The following is an 18,669-nucleotide window of genomic DNA, read 5'->3' as shown; positions in this document are numbered from 1 at the left end:
ACTCAGTAATCCCACTAATTATATTGCTCTAGCTGTATTTGGATTTTGGTAATCTTGAAAACTGCATAAATACATGTGAAACATGTCATTTTTTGACCGGTACCCTAAAAATAAAAAAATAAAAAAACTAGTGCTAACGTTTTTCACCCTAATTATACAATTGTTTGACTAGCTAATTAAATAGAGGAATTAAAATAATGGAAGAAAAATTAAGGACCAATAAGTCTCCTTAATACTTGAGTGATCAGCTGACATATCCACCTAAATTCTCGGCTACATTCTTCAGCATAATTTTTGTTTTGACTGGATTATAGTGGAAGGTTTGAATATGATATGGATAATACAATCAAGCTACTGACACGCCAACAAAGAAGTAAATCCGAAAATAGAAAATAGAAAAGATTAAAAAAAACATTAAATTTGACGTGGAAAACTCTTCAAATACATGTAATTCATGTGTTTTGCCAATTTACCGATTTGAAAGATTTTTCACATTAAAATTTGGTGTTCTTTATCTCCTTTATTTTCGGGGTTTGTCTCTTTCTCGACATAACAGCTACATCTATCTCCTACACTTATTTTGCTCCCACAATTCCATTTTATATGATATTTCTTTCTTAGATTATTTCAAAAAAGAATAATTTTTTTATATATGAAATAATTTAACCTTAAATTTTCAATTTTATCCTAAAATATAATTTTATAGTCACACAAATTCATGGCATATATAAGACCACTAATTTCAAAAGTTTTATAATAACACAAATATGTTGTGCTTGGGCTGTGAGGACTCTCAGCCACATGGATAGTTCAATGTGTTCATCGGCGCCTGACCGACATGAAGGAATGCCCAATAATCCTTCGGCGGCTGGTATGTCCTTTCAGTTCTGGTCTGGGGAAGGCCGATCAAAGAAAGGACTCTTATACTGTCCGGTGATGACTACTATGATTTAAACGACTAGTTAATTTCAAAAATATTTCTTTCTTTTGTTAATTATGTCCACTCATACATGTTCACACAAAATAAATCGAAGGAATAACATTTTGGTTGTCCTTTTCAAATGTAACTGGAATATTAAGCACTGCATGATAGTAAGGTAGATGAGTGTCTTTCCTAGAAGTGATCTTTATATACGGTCAAAATTGGGCTTGTTTAATTTTGTATGACTGATCGAAATCGGGGTGGTAGATCAAGGCTCGGCCTCGGTTATATCGGACCATGGTACAGATATGAATTGGTAAGCTCGTGATCATTGGCCGATCAAGATCGAGACCGAAATAGATCTAACGAGATCGAAGGAAGCCTGCCAGGTCGAAAGCCGAGATATCCGTGATCGGGCAAGGATCGTGGCGGAAATCTCGACACGTATCAAGTCAGGACCAGTTTATTTATTCCATCATAGGATTTACTTCCGTAATTAGAATTATACCATAAATAGGATTCCTCTACTATATAAAGAGGACCCTAATCATCTTGTAATCATCATATATTCACGCATATCAAAGCCATATAATACTGTTTTTAGCTTATATTCTCTTGTTCATCAGCTTGCTTCATTTTTACTTATTCTGGTATCAGTTAGCTCGGGGGCATTCTAACTCGAGGGTTGGATTCCGTCTCAACACTGGTTTGCTTTGCTTTATTTTTCGGTTATTAATTCTTACATTCATCAATTTGTGCCAAGTGAAATAACATATCCTTAAAACCACTTATAAGTTTAACGGTTATCCTATCTTAAGGGTAAACAGTTTGGCGTCCACCGTGGGGCTAAGCATAATAGTGATTGCCTGGTACAATTTTCGTCACACACACACTATTTTGTTCTTGTTCTTTGAAGTGTCTTTGATTCCAGGACCAACATGTCAAACTCCCAAGTAGCACCCACACACACAGACAATGGCCTTGATCTTCATGGCGAGAACGAAAACCATAGCCGCCCCAGGAAACGGAGTGTCAAGCCCCGAACCTGGGGGCGAGACCTGCACACGGTGCCTCACCTATCCTTGCATACCAACTTGCGACTAAGGAACTCTGAACATGTGATGTCATACTCTAGCCATGGGCTACATTGCAAGACAACTGCGAATGCTGACTAAATATCAATATAAAGATGGGCCGACAAAGCCGTCATAATTATTGCAGCTGACAAACCAACCAAATATACATACAAGGTCTACAAGCCCAACATATTGCACTAACTGACAGGATATGTCTACAAGCCTCTGTTGATGGATATACTGTGATCGGAACAGCTCCCCGACCTACTGATAACATATATACATATATACACAAGATGTACATAAAGCTTTAGACCTGGCAACTCCGAAGGCTATGGAGCTTACCGATCAAGCTGAACTCGGGCAAAACCTAATGAGAAGGTCTACCCGTCTGTCTGTCTGAACCTGCACGCATGAAATGCAGCGCCCCCAGAAAAGGGACGTCAGTACGAAATAATGTACAGAGTACGTAAGGCAATATACTAAAAGCTGAACTGAACTAATAATATAATAACTGAAAGCAACTGGAAGTCAAAGATAATCTGAAGATATGCTTACCTGCTGATACTGACTCAACTCTCTCAATATATTAAGTAAAATAGTTGTCCGGCCTTATAAGGCTCGGTATATATATAAATGCTCTGCCGTAGTAGGCTCGCTCATAGGCGCTCGGCCATACTAGGCTCTGTATCTCGGCCAACCGGGCTCGCTCAAGTAGGCTCGGTATATATCTTACCATCTGATCAGTGGTTGCCCAATAGGGGCTTGCCCGTCAATTATAGCTCGATGGTAATAAAAATACTGTAATACTGTATATATAGACTCTCTGCTCTCTTGACTGGAAGAAGAAAATACTCAGTTGAATATTGTACTTACAAGACTAGTAAAAATATACGTAGATTCCGGGACATGAATTTTTCTTTATGACTCGTTATCAAACTTAGCCGAGGGTCTCCTGGAAACAGCCTCTCCGCCCCTCGGGGTAGGGGTAAGGTCTGTGTACATATTACCCTCCCCAGACCCCACTTGTGGGATTATACTGGGCCGTTGTTGTTATTGTTGTTGTTGCCTCGTTATCAAACTTGTGTAATCACGAGATCATGCAAAATGAAGGAAGATCTTAGCCTTAACATACCCGAACCGATTCTCTTTTGCGAAAAATCGTAACGGCGGATCGAAGTAAGGAAAAATCCGAATGATATTCTTGAGAAAGATTGTACCGGGCTTTCTTTGAATTAACATTTCACGATAGATCTTGTAGTATTTCAGAGAAATTTCACGTTGGATCTTGTAAGATTCCAGAGAAATTCACGTTGGATCAGTGCCATTTCTCTGTTAATGGTGTAAGAACGTTATTTTGTTTAATTTTGAAAAGTCCTACACCTTTCCAATAAAGACCAAGCAATCTTTACGTGTAACCAATTTTATTACTTTGTCTTGTGACTCACTTTGCATAATTTGCCACTTGGCTTAGCTTATGCCATGTGGCAGTCCCAAACCTTATCCACTTAATATAATTATCTTCACCATTAACCAATTATCCACATAATTAAGAATTATCTCACATTACTTAAAATTCTACTTATTTTTAATACCCTTTTATATATCACACTATCATGGTCATATGGTACCTCGTATGGTACTAGTCCATAAATATCGGTTATTAACGCTCGGCCCGTATTATATCCCAACATGCCAAACTTGGACGAAAATTCTTCTTCTTTGACTTGCTTCCCCTCTCACCTTCATGAATTTACTCATCACTTGTTTGAAATAGCATAATCCTTATAATCTCCAGATAATCTTTTCCTTGGACTGATGTCAATTACCATATGACAAATTCAACGTACAATACTACAGGGTGCAACATCGTCGTAATTTAATACTGCAAAGCGTAACATCATTGTAATGTAGTACAACAAGGCGTAACATCATCGTAATATAATACTGCGGGACGTAATATCGACGTAATATTGCGGGGCGTAACACGGAGTACCCCCAGTCAACCCTGATGGAGTTTCGGTCGTGGACCCAGTCGACGTTAGCTCCCATATTGCTATTAATGGGAATTTGGGCGTCGATGCTCGAACAGCCGATCAGAACGCACAGAGCGGTGAAGAAGGCAGGATTAGCCTTCGGATGATATTCAAAATATTGCAAACTCAACAAGCTGCAATAGCACAACTCCAAAATCATAATCGCCAAGCAGGATCGATCCTGAATCCTCACTAGAAGTTGTTCACAGAACTGAACCAGTTCCGGAGAGGCCAAATAAGAACGAATCGGGGACTGACCCTGCCATTATGAAGATGCTCGAAGAACTCACAAAACGAATCGAATCGGGGGAGAAGAAGATTGAGGAAATGACAAAAGGGTAGAAGCGTACAACTGCCAAGTTGGTCAAATTCCGGGGGCACCACCGATATTGGAAGGACTAGATTCTAAAAAGTTCGTGCAAAGACCCTTCTCCCCTAGTGCGGCTCCGAAGCCAATCCCCAAGAAGTTCTGTATGCCCGAGATTCCCAAGTATAACGGGACGACCAATCCGAATAAACACGTCACCTCGTATACGTGCGCCATCAAAGGAAATTACTTGGAAGATGACGAAATTGAATCCGTACTGCTGAAGAAGTTCGGGGAGACTCTATCGAAGGGTTCCTTAATATGGTATCATAACTTAACCCCTAATTCTATTGATTTGTTTGCTATGTTTGCAGATACTTTTTTAAAGGCACACGCCGGAGCCATCAAAGTTGCAACGAGGAAGTCGGACCTTTTCAAGGTAAGGAAGAAAGATAACGAGATGCTCAGGGAATTCGTATCTCGGTTCCAAGCGGAGAGAATGGATTTTCCTCCGGTCACTGATGACTGGGCTGTTCAAGCTTTCACTCAAGGTCAACCCACTCGGAGTTCCATAGCTTCACAGCATTTGAAGCAAAGTTTAATCGAGTACCCGGATGTCACTTGGGCCGACGTACATAATCGATATCAGTCGAAGATTAGGGTCGAGGATAATCAATTGGGGACTCCTTGGGGACCTTTTATCCTAGCAGGCCCATAAATAGGATCAAAAGGGATATCAATCGAGAGCCGAGGTCGAATAGAGATCGATATCAACCATACAAAGGAGACCGTAGAGGCAGCGGGTCTGGGCGAAGCTTCGCACGGAATGAGAGGAGAAATGACCATTGTCAAAATTCACGGGGGCTTGGTGTCGAGGAAGATCACGTTAATTATCCAAAATCCGAATGAAGGTACGACCCCATTCCGATTCTTTCTATTTTTTTCGACTAACACTTGCAGGCTATCGACAAGGATCGGCACGAAGCTTTGGATCTTAAAGCACGCATTGCACTCTTTTTCCCTTAGACCGATTTTTTCCCAAATGGGTTTTTCCTACGAGATTATTAACGAGGCAACCATTGTTCGTGCTAACTTAGAGCAATTAAGTAGTATCCGAGGTTCCCTACAATAAGCCTCGAGTACTGGGGGCATTACCCTCGAATGTCTACTTTGTCGCAAGGAAATTACTTCGTGACAGCGGGGTCTCGATAGGAAAATGTTGTAAGGTTCAAACGGTCAGATGAACCGTGCCTATATAGGTTACTCGAGCCCTAACATCAAACATGCGCGCATGTATAATCATCTATTGAGAGAACTATTTTTTCTTACCGATATCTCATGCCTTTAGAAAAATTTACTATTTCATACTCTTGATCTATTGTGTAAACAATCTAAAGGGCCGATCATGACGGAAGTTCGAACAACTAACCCCACGCTTGAAGGACTGCCGTCCGAAAAACAAATGAAATCGAACTACTAAAATTTAGAGACCAGAAGACCTTAAAGGCGACCCTCGATTTTACAGGCCACAGCCACCCCACTCGGGGACTGACACTTCAGGCAAGCTCGAGTGAAACGGAAAATAAGCCCAAAGGGCAAGTTTTGAACTAAAGAGGCTACGGCTAAATTAACGCGGATCGGAGACGTCTAAAATACGTAACAAATAAAAAGGCCTAAAGGCTACTTCTACTTCGATTTCGAGCAAGTCCTCACTCGATCATAAAAGCCCAAGGGCTATCTTAACCCGAGTTTGATCAAACTCTCACTTGAGGACTATCTATAAAGCCTAAGGGCTAACTTTACTTAGAGTTCGAGTAAATCCTCACTCGACTATATAGCCTAAGGGCTAACTTCACTTCGAGTTCGAGCAAATCCTCACTCGACTATAAAGCCTAATGGCTAACTTCACTTCGAGTTCAAGCAAATCCTCACTCGACTATAAAGCCTAAAGTCTACCTTCACTTCGAGTTCGAGTAAGTCCTCACTCTATCATAAAATCCCAAGGGCTATCTTAACCCGAGTTCGAGCAAACTCTCACTCGAGGACTATCTATAAAGCCTAAGGGCTAACTTTACTTCGAGTTCGAGCAAATCCTCACTCGACTATAAAGCCTAAGGGATAACTTTACTTCGAGTTCGAGCAAATCCTCACTCGACTATAAATCCTAAGGGCTAACTTCACTTCGAGTTCGAGCAAGTGCATACTCGATCATAAATGCCCAAGGGCTATCTTACCCCGAGTTCGAGCAAACTCTCACTCGAAGACTATCTATAAAGCCTATGGGCTAACTTTACTTCGAGTTCGAGCAAATCCTCGCTCGACTATAAAGCCTAAGGGCTACTTCACTTCGAGTTCGAGCAAATCCCCACTCGTTTATAAAAGCCCAAGGGCTATCTTAACCCGAGTTCGAGCAAACTCTCACTCGGGGACTATCTATAAAGCCTAAGGGCAAACTTTACTTCGAATTCGAGCAAATCCTCACTTGACTATAAAGCCTTAGGCTAACTTTTCTTCGAGTTCGAGCAAATCCTCACTCGACTATAAAGCCTAAGGGCTATCTTCACTTCGACTTCGAGCAAGTCCTCACTCAATCATAAAAGCCCAAGGGCTATCTTAACCCGAGTTCGAACAAACTCTCACTCGGGTACTAACAATAAAGCCTAAGGGCTAACTTTACTTCCAGTCCGAGCAAATCCTCACTCGACTACAAAGACTAAGGGATAACTTCACTTCGAGTCCGAGCAAATCCTCACTCGACTGTTAAGACTAAGAGCTACTCAAATTCTATGGTCCATCGATCTCGGCCGAAAGAATAAAAGTCCCGAGCCTAGATTTCTTCTAAGGTCTCCCTCCGAGACCGACACTTGGTGCGCTCCTTCGCCCGAATCTGAGCGGTTTCCTTTTTCGGAAGAGTTTTAGATGTTTTGGCCATTTTGTTTTCATAAGCAAGGAAGAATAGAGATTGGAAAATTTGGTATTTCGGGACGAACAAGCAAAGAAACTCAAAGACTCAATTCGTTTCTTGTCATTACACTCCAAAAAATGAGGGGACTATCTTTATAGGGTCAAAATCGGGCTTGTCTAATTTTGTATGACTGACCGAAATCGGGGTGGAAGATCAAGGCTCGGCCTCGGTTATGTTGGACCAGGGTACTGATATGGATTGGTAAGCTTGTGGATCAATGGCCGATCAAGATCGAGACCGAAACAGGAAAGAGATCGAACGAGATCGAAGGAAGCCTGCCAGGTCGAATAACAGAAAACCGAGATATCCATGATCGGGCAAGGATCGTGGTGAAAATCTCGGCACGTATCAAGTCAGTACCGGTTATTTAGCCCATCATGGGGTTTACTTCCGTAATTAGAATTATACCATAAATAGGATTACTCTAATATATAAAGAGGGCCCTAATCATCTTGTAATTATCATAAATTCACGCATATCAAAGCCATATAATACACTTTTTAGCCTATATTCTCTTATTCATTAACTTGCTCTATTTTTACTTATTTTGGTATCAATTAGCTCGGGGGCATTCTAACTCGAGGGTTGGATTCGTCTCAACATTAGTTTGCTTTGCTTTATTGTTAATTTCTATTATTAATTCTTACATTCATCAATTTATGCCCAGTGAAATCACATATCCTTAAAACCACTTATAAGTTTAACCGTTATCCGATTTTAAGGATAAACAGTTTGGCGCCTACCGTGGGGCTAAGGATAATAGTGATTGCCTGTTATAATTTTCGTCACACACACACACACACACTATTTTATGCTTGTTCTTTGAGGTGTCTTTGATTCCAGGACCAACATGTCAAACTTCCAACTAGCACCCACACACACAGACAATGGCCTTGGTCTTCATGGCGAGAACGAAAACCATAGCCGCCCAAGGAAACGGAGCACCCCCAGTCAACCACGATGGAGTTCCGGCCGTGGACCCAGTCGACGTTAGCTCCCATATTGCTATTAATGGGAATTTGGGCGTCGATCCTGAAAATAGCGTCGATTCTCGAACAGCCGATCAGAACGCACATAGCAATGAAGAAGGCGGGCTTAGCCTTCGGATAATATTTGAAATGTTGCAGACTCAACAAGCTGCAATAGCACAACTCCAAAATCATAATCGAGCACCAAGCAGGATCGATCCCGAACCCTCACTAGAAGTAGTTCACAGAACCGAACCAGTTTTGGAGAGGCCAAATGAGAACGAATCGGGGATTGACCCTGCCATTATGAAGATGCTCGAAGAACTCACAAAACGGATCGAATCGGGGGAGAAAAAGATTGAGGAAATGACAAAAGGGTAGAAGCGTACAACTCCCGAGTTGGTCAAATTCCGGGGACACCACCGATATTGGAAGGACTAGATTCTAAAATATTCGTGCAAAGACACTTCCCCTAGTGCGGCTCCGAAGCCAATCCCAAAGAAGTTCCGTATGCTCGAGATCCCCACGTATAATGGGACGACCGATCCGAATGAACACGTCACCTCCTATACGTGCGCCATCAAAGGAAATGACTTGGAAGATGACGAAATTGAATTCGTACTGTTGAAGAAGTTTGGGGTGACTCTATCAAAGGGTGCTTTAATATGGTATTATAACTTACCCCCTAATTCTATTGATTCATTTGCTATGCATGTAGATTCTTTTGTAAAGGCACACGCCGGAGCCATTAAAGTTGCAACGAGGAAGTCGGACCTTCTCAAGGTAAGGCAGAAAGATAACGAGATGCTCAGGGAATTCGTATCTCGGTTCCAAGCGGAGAGAATGGATTTGCCTCCGATCACCGATGACTGGGTTGCTCAAGCTTTCACTCAAGGTGTCAACACTCAGAGTTCCATAGCATCACAGCAGTTGAGGCAAAGTTTAATCGAGTACCCGGCTGTCACTTCGGCCGACGTACATAATCGATATTAGTCGAAGATCAGGGTCGAGGATGTTCAACTGGGGACTCCTTCGGGGTCGGTTTATCCTTGCAGGGTCGTGGATAGGATCAAAAGAGACATCGATCGAGAGTCGAGGTTGAATAGAGATCGATATCAACCGTACAACAGAGACCGTAGAGGTAGCGGGTCTGGGCGAAGCTTCGCACGAAATGAGAGGAGAAATGATCAAGGTCAAAATTCACGGGGGCTTGGTGCCGAGGAAGATCACGTTAAATATCCAAAATCTAAATGAAGGTACGACCCCATTCCAATTCTTTCTATTTTTTCGACTAACACTTGATGGCTATCGACAAGGATCGGCACAAAGCTTTGGATCTTAAAGCACGCGTTGCACTCTTTTTCCCTTAGACCGGTTTTAGTGCCAAAGTGGGTTTCTCCGACGAGGTTTTTAACGAGGCAACCATTGTTCGTGCTAACTTAGAGCAATTCAACAGTATCCGAGGTCCCCTACAATAAGACTCGAGTACTGGGGGCATTACCCTCGAATGTCTACTTTGTTGCAAGGAAATTACTTTGTGACAGCGGGGTCTCGATAGAAAAATGCTGTAAGGGTCATACGGTCAAACGAACCAAGCCCATATAGATTACTTGAGCCCTAACATCAAACATGCACGCATGTATAATCATCTATTGAGATGAGTACTTTTCCTTGCCGATGTCTCATGCCTTTAGAAAAATTTCCTACTTTATACTCTTGATCTATTGCGTAAACAGGATTAAGGGTCGATCAGGACGGAAGTTCGAACAACTAACCCCATGCTTGAGGACTGCCGTCTGAAAAACAAACGAAATCAAGTTACTAAAATATCGAGACCATAAGACCTTAAAGGTGACCCTCGATTTTACAGGTCGCGGCCACCCCACTCGGGGATTGACACTTCGGGCAAGCTCGAGGTGCGGAAAATAAGCCCAAAGGGCAAGTTCCAAACTAAAGAGGATACGGCCAAATTAACGCGGATTGATACGTCCGAAATCCATAACAAATACAAAGGCCTAAGGGCTACTTCTACTTCGAGNGACTATCTATAAAGCCTTAAACCGGCTTAAGGGTCGATCATGACGGAAGTTCGAACAACTAACCCCACGCTTGAAGGACTGCCGTTCGAAAAACAAACGAAATCGAACTACTAAAATTTTGAGACCATAAGACCTTAAAGGCGACCCTCGATTTTACAGGCCACGACCACCCACTCGGGGACTGACACTTCGGGCAAGCTCGAAGTGAAACGAAAAATAAGCACAGAGGGCAAGTTTCAAACTAAAGAGGCTACGACCAAATTACCGCAGATCGGAGACGTCCGAAATCCGTAAAAAATACAAAGGCCTAAGGGATACTTCTACTTCGAGTTCGAGCAAGACCTCACTCGATCATAACAGCCCAAGGGCTATCTTAACCCGAGTTCGAGCAAACTCTCACTCGAGGACTATCTATAAAGCCTAAGGGCTAACTTTACTTCGAGTTCGAGCAAATCCTCACTCGACTATAAATAAGGGCTAACTTTACTTCGAGTTCGAGCAAATCCTCACTCGACTATAAAGCCTAAGGGCTAACTTCACTTCGAGTTCGAGCAAGTCCTCACTCGATCATAAAAGCCCAAGGGCTATCTTAACCCGAGTTCGAGCAAACTCTCACTCGGGGACTATCTATAAAGCCTAAGGGCTAACTTTACTTCGAGTTTGAGCAAATCTTCACTCGACTATAAAGCCTAAGGGCTAACTTCACTTCAAGTTCGAGCAAATCCCCACTCGATCATAAAATCCCAAGGGCTATCTTAACGCGCATTCGAACAAACTCTCACTCGGGGACTATATATAAAGACTAAGGGCTAACTTTACTTCGAGTTCGAGCAAATCCTCACTCGACTATAAAGCCTAAGGACTAACTTTTCTTCGAGTTCGAGCAAATCCTCACTCGACGATAAAGTCTAAGGGCTATCTTCACTTCGAGTTCGAGCAAGTCCCCACTCGATCATAAAAGCTCAAGGGCTATCTTAACCCGAGTTCGAGCAAACTCTCACTCGGGGACTATCTATAAAGCCTAAGGACTAACTTTACTTCGAGTCCGAGCAAATCCTCACTCGACTACAAAGCCTAAGGGCTAACTTTTCTTCGAGTTCGAGCAAATCCTCACTCGTCGATAAAGCCTAAGGGCTATCTTCACTTCAAGTTCGAGAAAGTCCTCACTCGATCATAAAAGCCCATGGGCTATCTTAACCCGAGTTCGAGCAAACTCTTACTCGGGGACTATCTATAAAGCCTAAGGGCTAATTTTACTTCGAGTTTGAGCAAATTCTCACTCGACTATAAAGCCTAAGGGCTATCTTCACTTCGAGTTCGAGCAAGTCCTCACTCGATCATAAAAGCTCAAGGGCTATCTTAACCCGAGTTCGAGCAAACTCTCACTCGGAGACTATCTATAAAGCCTAAGGACTAACTTTACTTCGAGTCCGAGCAAATCCTCACTCGACTACAAAGCCTAAGGGATAACTTTACTTCGAGTCCGAGCAAATCCTCACTCGACTGTGAAGCCTAAGAGCTACTCAAATTCTAGTTCGAATCGTCATTCAGGGTCCATCGATCTCGGTCGAAAGAACAAAGCCCCGAGCCTGGATTTCTTCTAAGGTCTCCCTCCGAGACCGACATTTGGTGCGCTCCTTAGCCCGAACCTGAGCGGTTTCCTTTTGCGGAACAGTTTTAGATGTTTTGGCCATTTTTTTTATCATAAGCAAGGAAGAATAGAGATTGGAATATTTGGTATTTCGGGAAGAACAAGCAAAGAAACTCGAAGACTCAATTCATTTCTTGTCATTACACTCCAAAAAATGAGGGGACTATCTGTATAGGGTCAATATCGGGCTTGTCTTATTTTGTATGACTGACCGAAATCGGGTTGGTAGATCAAGGCTCGGCCTCGGTTATATCGGACCATGTACAGATATGGATTCGTAAGCTCGTGGATCAATGGCCGATCAAGATCAAGACCGAAACAGGAAAGAGATCGAACGAGATTGAAGGAAGCCTGCCAGGTCGAATAACAGAAAACCGAGATATCCGTGATCGGGCAAGGATCGTGGCAAAAATCTCGGCACGTATCAAGTCAGTACCGGTTATTTAGCCTATCATAGGATTTACTTCCTTAATTAGAATTATACCATAAATAGGATTCCTTTACTATATAAAGAGGGCCCTAATCATCTTGTAATCATCATATATTCACGCACATCAAAGCCATGTAATACTCTTTTTAGCTTATATTCTCTTGTTCATCAGCTTGCTCTATTTTTACTTATTCTGGTATAATTAGCTCGGAGCATTCTAACTCGAGGGTTGGATTCCGTCTCAATGCTAGTTTTCTTTGCATTATTGTTAATTTCTATTATTAATTATTACATTCATCAATTTGTGCCAAGTGAAATCACATATCGTTAAAATCACTTATAAGTTTAACTGTTATCCGATTTTAAGGGTAAACAATCTTCTTTTGTCCATTTTGTCTAAAAATTTTAAGACTTAACTCTAGTTATGTTTTTCTTGTCTGTCTTTGTTTTCTTTTCTTAAGATTATTTTTTGGTGGGTCGCATAGCGGTTAATGAAATCGGTAAAAATCATAAGAATCAAACTTCAAATTTCAATAGAAATAAAAAATGATGGATAATTTATCCTATCTGTCTAAACCTTGGTTTGCTTTGCTTTATTTTTAATTTCTATTATTAATTCTTACATTCATCAATTTATGCCCAGTGAAATCACATATCCTTAAAATCACTTATAAGTTTAACCGTTATCCAATTATAAGGATAAACAGTTTGGCGCCTACCGTGGGGCTAAGGATAATAGTGATTGCCTTTTACAATTTTCGTCACAAACACACACACTATTTTATGCTTGTTCTTTGAGGTGTCTTTGGTTCCAGGACCAAGATGTCAAACTTCCAACTAGCACCCACACACACAGACAATGGCCTTGGTCTTCATGGCAAGAACGAAAACCATAGCCGCCCAAGGAAACGGAGCACCCCCAGTCAACCCCGATGGAGTTCCGGCCGTGGACCCAGTCAACGTTAGCTCCCATATTGCTATTAATGGGAATTTGGGCGTCGATCCTAAAAATAGCGTCGATTCTCGAACAGCCGATCAGAACGCACAGAGCGGTGAAGAAGGCGGGATTAGCCTTCGGATAATATTTGAAATGTTGCAGACTCAACAAGCTGCAATAGCACAACTCCAAAATCATAATCGAGCACCAAGCAGGATCGATCCCGAACCCTCAGTAGAAGTTGTTCACAGAAACCAAACCAGTTTCGGAGAGGCCAAATGAGAACGAATCGGGGATTGACCCTGCCATTATGAAGATGCTCGAAGAACTCACAAAACGGATCGAATCGGGGGAGAAAAAGATTGAGGAAATGACAAAAGGGTAGAAGCGTACAACTCCCGAGTTGGTCAAATTCCGGGGGCACCACCGATATTGGAAGGACAAGATTCTAAAATATTCGTGCAAAGACCCTTCCCCCTAGTGCGGCTCCGAAGCCAATCCCCAAGAAGTTCCGTATGCTCGAGATTCCCACATATAACGGGACGACCGATCCGAATGAACACGTCACCTCCTATACGTGCGCCATCAAAGGAAATGACTTGGAAGATGACGAAATTGAATCCGTATTGTTGAAGAAGTTTGGGGTGACTCTATCAAAGGGTGCCTTAATATGGTATCATAACTTACCCCCTAATTCTATTGATTCGTTTGCTATGCTTGTAGATTCTTTTGTAAAGGCACACTCCGGAGCCATTAAAGTTGCAACGAGGAAGTCTGACCTTTTCAAGGTAAGGCAGAAAGATAACGAGATGCTCAGGGAATTCGTATCTCGGTTCCAAGCGGAGAGAATGGATTTGCCTCCGATCACCTATGACTGGGTTGTTCAAGCTTTCACTCAAGGTCTCAACACTCAGAGTTCCATAGCTTCACAGCAGTTGAAGCAAAGTTTAATCGAGTACCCGGCTGTCACTTCGGCCGACGTACATAATCGATATTAGTCGAAGATCAGGGTCGAGGATGTTCAACTAGGGACTCCTTCGGGGTCGGTTTATCCTTGCAGGGTCGTGGATAGGATCAAAAGGGACATCGATCGAGAGTCTAGGTTGAATAGAGATCGATATCAACCGTACAACAGATACCGTAGAGGTAGCGGGTCTGGGCGAAGCTTCGCACGAAATGAGAGGAGAAATAATCAAGGTCAAAATTCACGGGGGCTTGGTGCCGAGGAAGATCACGTTAAATATCCAAAATCTAAATGAAGGTACGACCCCATTCCAATTCTTTCTATTTTTTTCGACTAACACTTGCAGGCTATCGACAAGGATCGGCACGAAGGTTTGGATCTTAAAGCACGCGTTGCACACTTTTTCCCCTAGACCGATTTTTGTCCCAAATGGGTTTTTCCGGCGAGGTTTTTAACGAGGCAACCATTGTTCGTGCTAACTTAGAACAATTCAACAGTATCCAAGGTTCCCTACAATAAGCCTCGGGTACTGGGGGGGCATTACCCTCGAATGTCTACTTTGCTGCAAGAAAATTACTTCGTGACAGCGGGGCCTCGATAGGAAAATGTTGAAGGGTCAAACGGTCTGATGAACCGTGCCCATATAGGTTACTCAAGCCCTGACATCAAACATATGTGCATGTATAATCATCTATTGAGAGAAGTATTTTTCCTTGCTAATATCTCATGCCTTTAGAAAAATTTCCTATTTCATACTCTTGATCTATTGCTTAAACCGGCTTAAGGGTCGATCATGACGGAAGTTCGAACAACTAACCCCACGCTTGAAGGACTGCCGTTCGAAAAACAAACGAAATCGAACTACTAAAATTTTGAGACCATAAGACCTTAAAGGCGACCCTCGATTTTACAGGCCACGACCACCCCACTCGGGGACTAACACTTCGGGCAAGCTCGAAGTGAAACGAAAAATAAGCACAGAGGGCAAGTTTCAAACTAAAGAGGCTACGACCAAATTACCGCAGATCGGAGACGTCCGAAATCCGTAAAAAATACAAAGGCCTAAGGGATACTTCTACTTCGAGTTCGAGCAAGTCCTCACTCGATCATAACAGCCCAAGGGCTATCTTAACCCGAGTTCGAGCAAACTCTCACTCGAGGACTATCTATAAAGCCTAAGAGCTAACTTTACTTCGAGTTCGAGCAAATCCTCACTCGACTATAAATCCTAAGGGCTAACTTTACTTCGAGTTCGGGCAAATCCTCACTCGACTATAAACCCTAAGGGCTAACTTCACTTCGAGTTCGAGCAAGTCCTCACTCGATCATAAAAGCCCAAGGGCTATCTTAACCCGAGTTCGAGCAAAATCTCACTCGAGGACTATCTATAAAGCCCAAGGGCTAACTTCACTTCAAGTTTGAGCGAATCTTCACTCGACTATAAAGCCTAAGGGCTATTTTCATTTCGAGTTCAAGCAAGTACTCACTCGACTACTAAGCCCAAGGGCTACCCAATTTCGAGCAAACTCTCACTCGGGGACTATCTTCCGAGCCCAAGGGCCACCTTATCTCGAGTTCGAGCATGTCCTCACTCGACCACAAAATCCTAAGGGCTATTTTCTTTTCGATTTTGAGCAAACACTCACTCAACCATCAAGCCCAAGGGCTGCCTTACCTCAAGCTCAAGCGAATCGATTGTTGAGCCTAAGAGCTACTTAAACTCAAGTTCAAATGGTCATTCAGGGTCCATCGATCAAAAATGGTCGAGGGCAGAACTTGTTGTCGGTCATTACCATCTCAAACTCTGGACCTTCAAAAGCAATTTTATGCTAAGGAGCTTTGACCCGCACAAAAGGGTAACAGATTCAGAAGCCATGGAAGGGAAAAACTTTATATATTCGTCAAAACCTTTTAACAAGGGCTATAGGTCCTGATCAAGAATTCTTTACAGGGGCCGATTAGCCTCATAATAAAAGCAAAAAATTACGAAAAGCACGAAGCCTAAGCAGCACAATCCTTATCGGTAGAAGTGTCTTCACCCTTAGAATCTTCTCCACCGCCAAACTCGCTAGAGTTCTTGGAGTCTTCCTCGGGAAAGGCCAGCTTCGGAGCTTTTGTTTCCTTTGTCTCTTACGTCACGGTGATGATGTCATGGCAAATCTGGGTAAAGATCAAGGACTCAATTCATTTCTTGTCGTTATACTCCAAAAAATGAGGGGAATCTGTATACGTAGAAATCAGGGCTACCCGATTTCACTATTTATAATATTTCTTTCTATAATTAGAGACATACCATAATTAGGTTTCCTCTACTATATAAAGAGGAGTTCTAATCATTTGTAAGCATCATTATTCACTGAAACAAAAGCAATATAGCTCTTCTTTACTGAATCGTATTCTTGTTCATCAATTTATTCAATTTTTATTATTCTTATTATTTTATCACCTCGAGGGTACTTTAATTCAAGGCTGAATCTCTGTTTGCATCCTGGTTTGGATTATTTATAGTTCAATTCTACCTCTTATTTTCTTACTCAACAATTGGTATTGGGTGAAATCACATAACCTTAAAACCACATTATAAATTTAATTGTTATCCAAATTTTAGGATAAACAGATATAATCTTTTTTCGTCGAATATTAATTTTATTTATGTGTTATCTCCATCTTCAAGAATACTTACTACTAAGGGTAAAAAAGGAAAAAAGTAATCAATTTTATTTTGAACTTCTAAAATGACAAATAGTTTGAGACAATTATTTTAGTAACCACGACTGTTAATATTAGACGGAGAGAGAGTATATTGTAGTCATGCTAATTGCAGAAACTTTGACTAGTAGTCTAAGATTTTTTTCAGCAAAGCATTTTAATAGCATCAAATATTTCATTATAGCAATGGAATCAACTAAAGTTTTTCATTATCATGAGTTTAGCTATAATTGGGATTTGGGACCCCCAACATAAATGAAAAGGGTTTCCATTTCTAACAACACGGGAAACTTTGACCAATATGATAAAAGGATTGAGAGTGGAATGTATAAGATCTTTTCACCCTTAGCCAATGGTCTTGGAATTCTAGTCGAAATGGCTTCCTCTTTAGCGGGCCGTACCCGAAAAATGGTTATAGCCTAGAAAAGGATCTTATCTCAAAAGGTCATTCAAATTTATTATTTACTTTTTTAACTACTATGCATAGATTATCACAAACAAATTTAGAATTTAAGCTTTATAAGTTTAATCATCAAATTCTTAGAACTGAACCTATTGCATTTTTTAAATTATGAGTTCATAGCTACAATTTGTTGCAAATCTAGTGAATTTTGACATACAAATTTACACTATGCGTTGAAGGTACCGGGTTCGTACTTTCAGGCAACATCTGCCCCAGTAGATTATATACCGATTATATATGGTTATACACATACTATACTATACATAAATTAATATATCATGTATCCACCAACTATTTTAATATAATCGGTTGGTGAACGACTATTTGGGTTAACTGCTAACCAAAAAAAATGTAATATAAGTGGACCTCGAAAGAAAGCCTCAAACATGCCTCGTTAGTTTTTTTTAGATTAATACGTCTTATTTTGAATACATATCTGAATATCAAAACGTGTATTAAGATATAGATATTTGAATCTGAATACACATCTAAATATTAAGATGTGTATTAATATCTGAATGTATAGAATTTATCTTTATTTAAAAATTAATAAACATAATATATATATATATATATATATATATATATATATATATATAACGAAGGTGGTGGTGATGACTAGCGGAGGTGCTTATGAATGCAGACTAGAAGCGCTAGTAGCTAGTGGTGGTTGGTAGCAATGACGACTATGGGTGATGATGGCGGTGGTAGGTGGTAAGAGTTAATTATGGTGGTGGCGGTTGTGATTGTGATTGAGGAAGGTGATGGTGAGTGGTGTAATTTATAATGGTGCGCGGTGCTAGCTATGGTTGTTGATGGTCATGGGGTTGTTGGTTGTAGTTGAGGTGGGTGAGTGTGTGGCTATGGTTGAGGATGATGGTGGTGGGTGGTGGTAGTGGTGGCGGATATGGTTGAGGGTAGTGGTGGAAGTGGTGGTTGAGTATGGTGGTACTGGTAGCTGATAATTGTAGGCGATGACGACAATTATTAATGAAATGTGAACTGTGTCGTTAGTACTTAACTTTAAAAATTTAAAAAAGTTTAAACGGTTAACGTTTTAGTTTTTTAGGTTTTAAGTACTTTAACCCTTAAACCTAACTAACGAAGAAGTACTTTAACTTTAACTACTAAAAGTAAAACGTTAACTTTTTTAGTTTTACGTACCTACTACTAACGTAAGGGTTAAGGTTAAAGTAAAGTTA

This window comes from Nicotiana attenuata, unplaced genomic scaffold, assembly GCF_001879085.1.
Source record: "Nicotiana attenuata strain UT unplaced genomic scaffold, NIATTr2, whole genome shotgun sequence".
NCBI classification, from domain to species: domain Eukaryota; kingdom Viridiplantae; phylum Streptophyta; class Magnoliopsida; order Solanales; family Solanaceae; genus Nicotiana; species Nicotiana attenuata.
Note: the sequence above shows the minus strand (reverse complement) of the source record.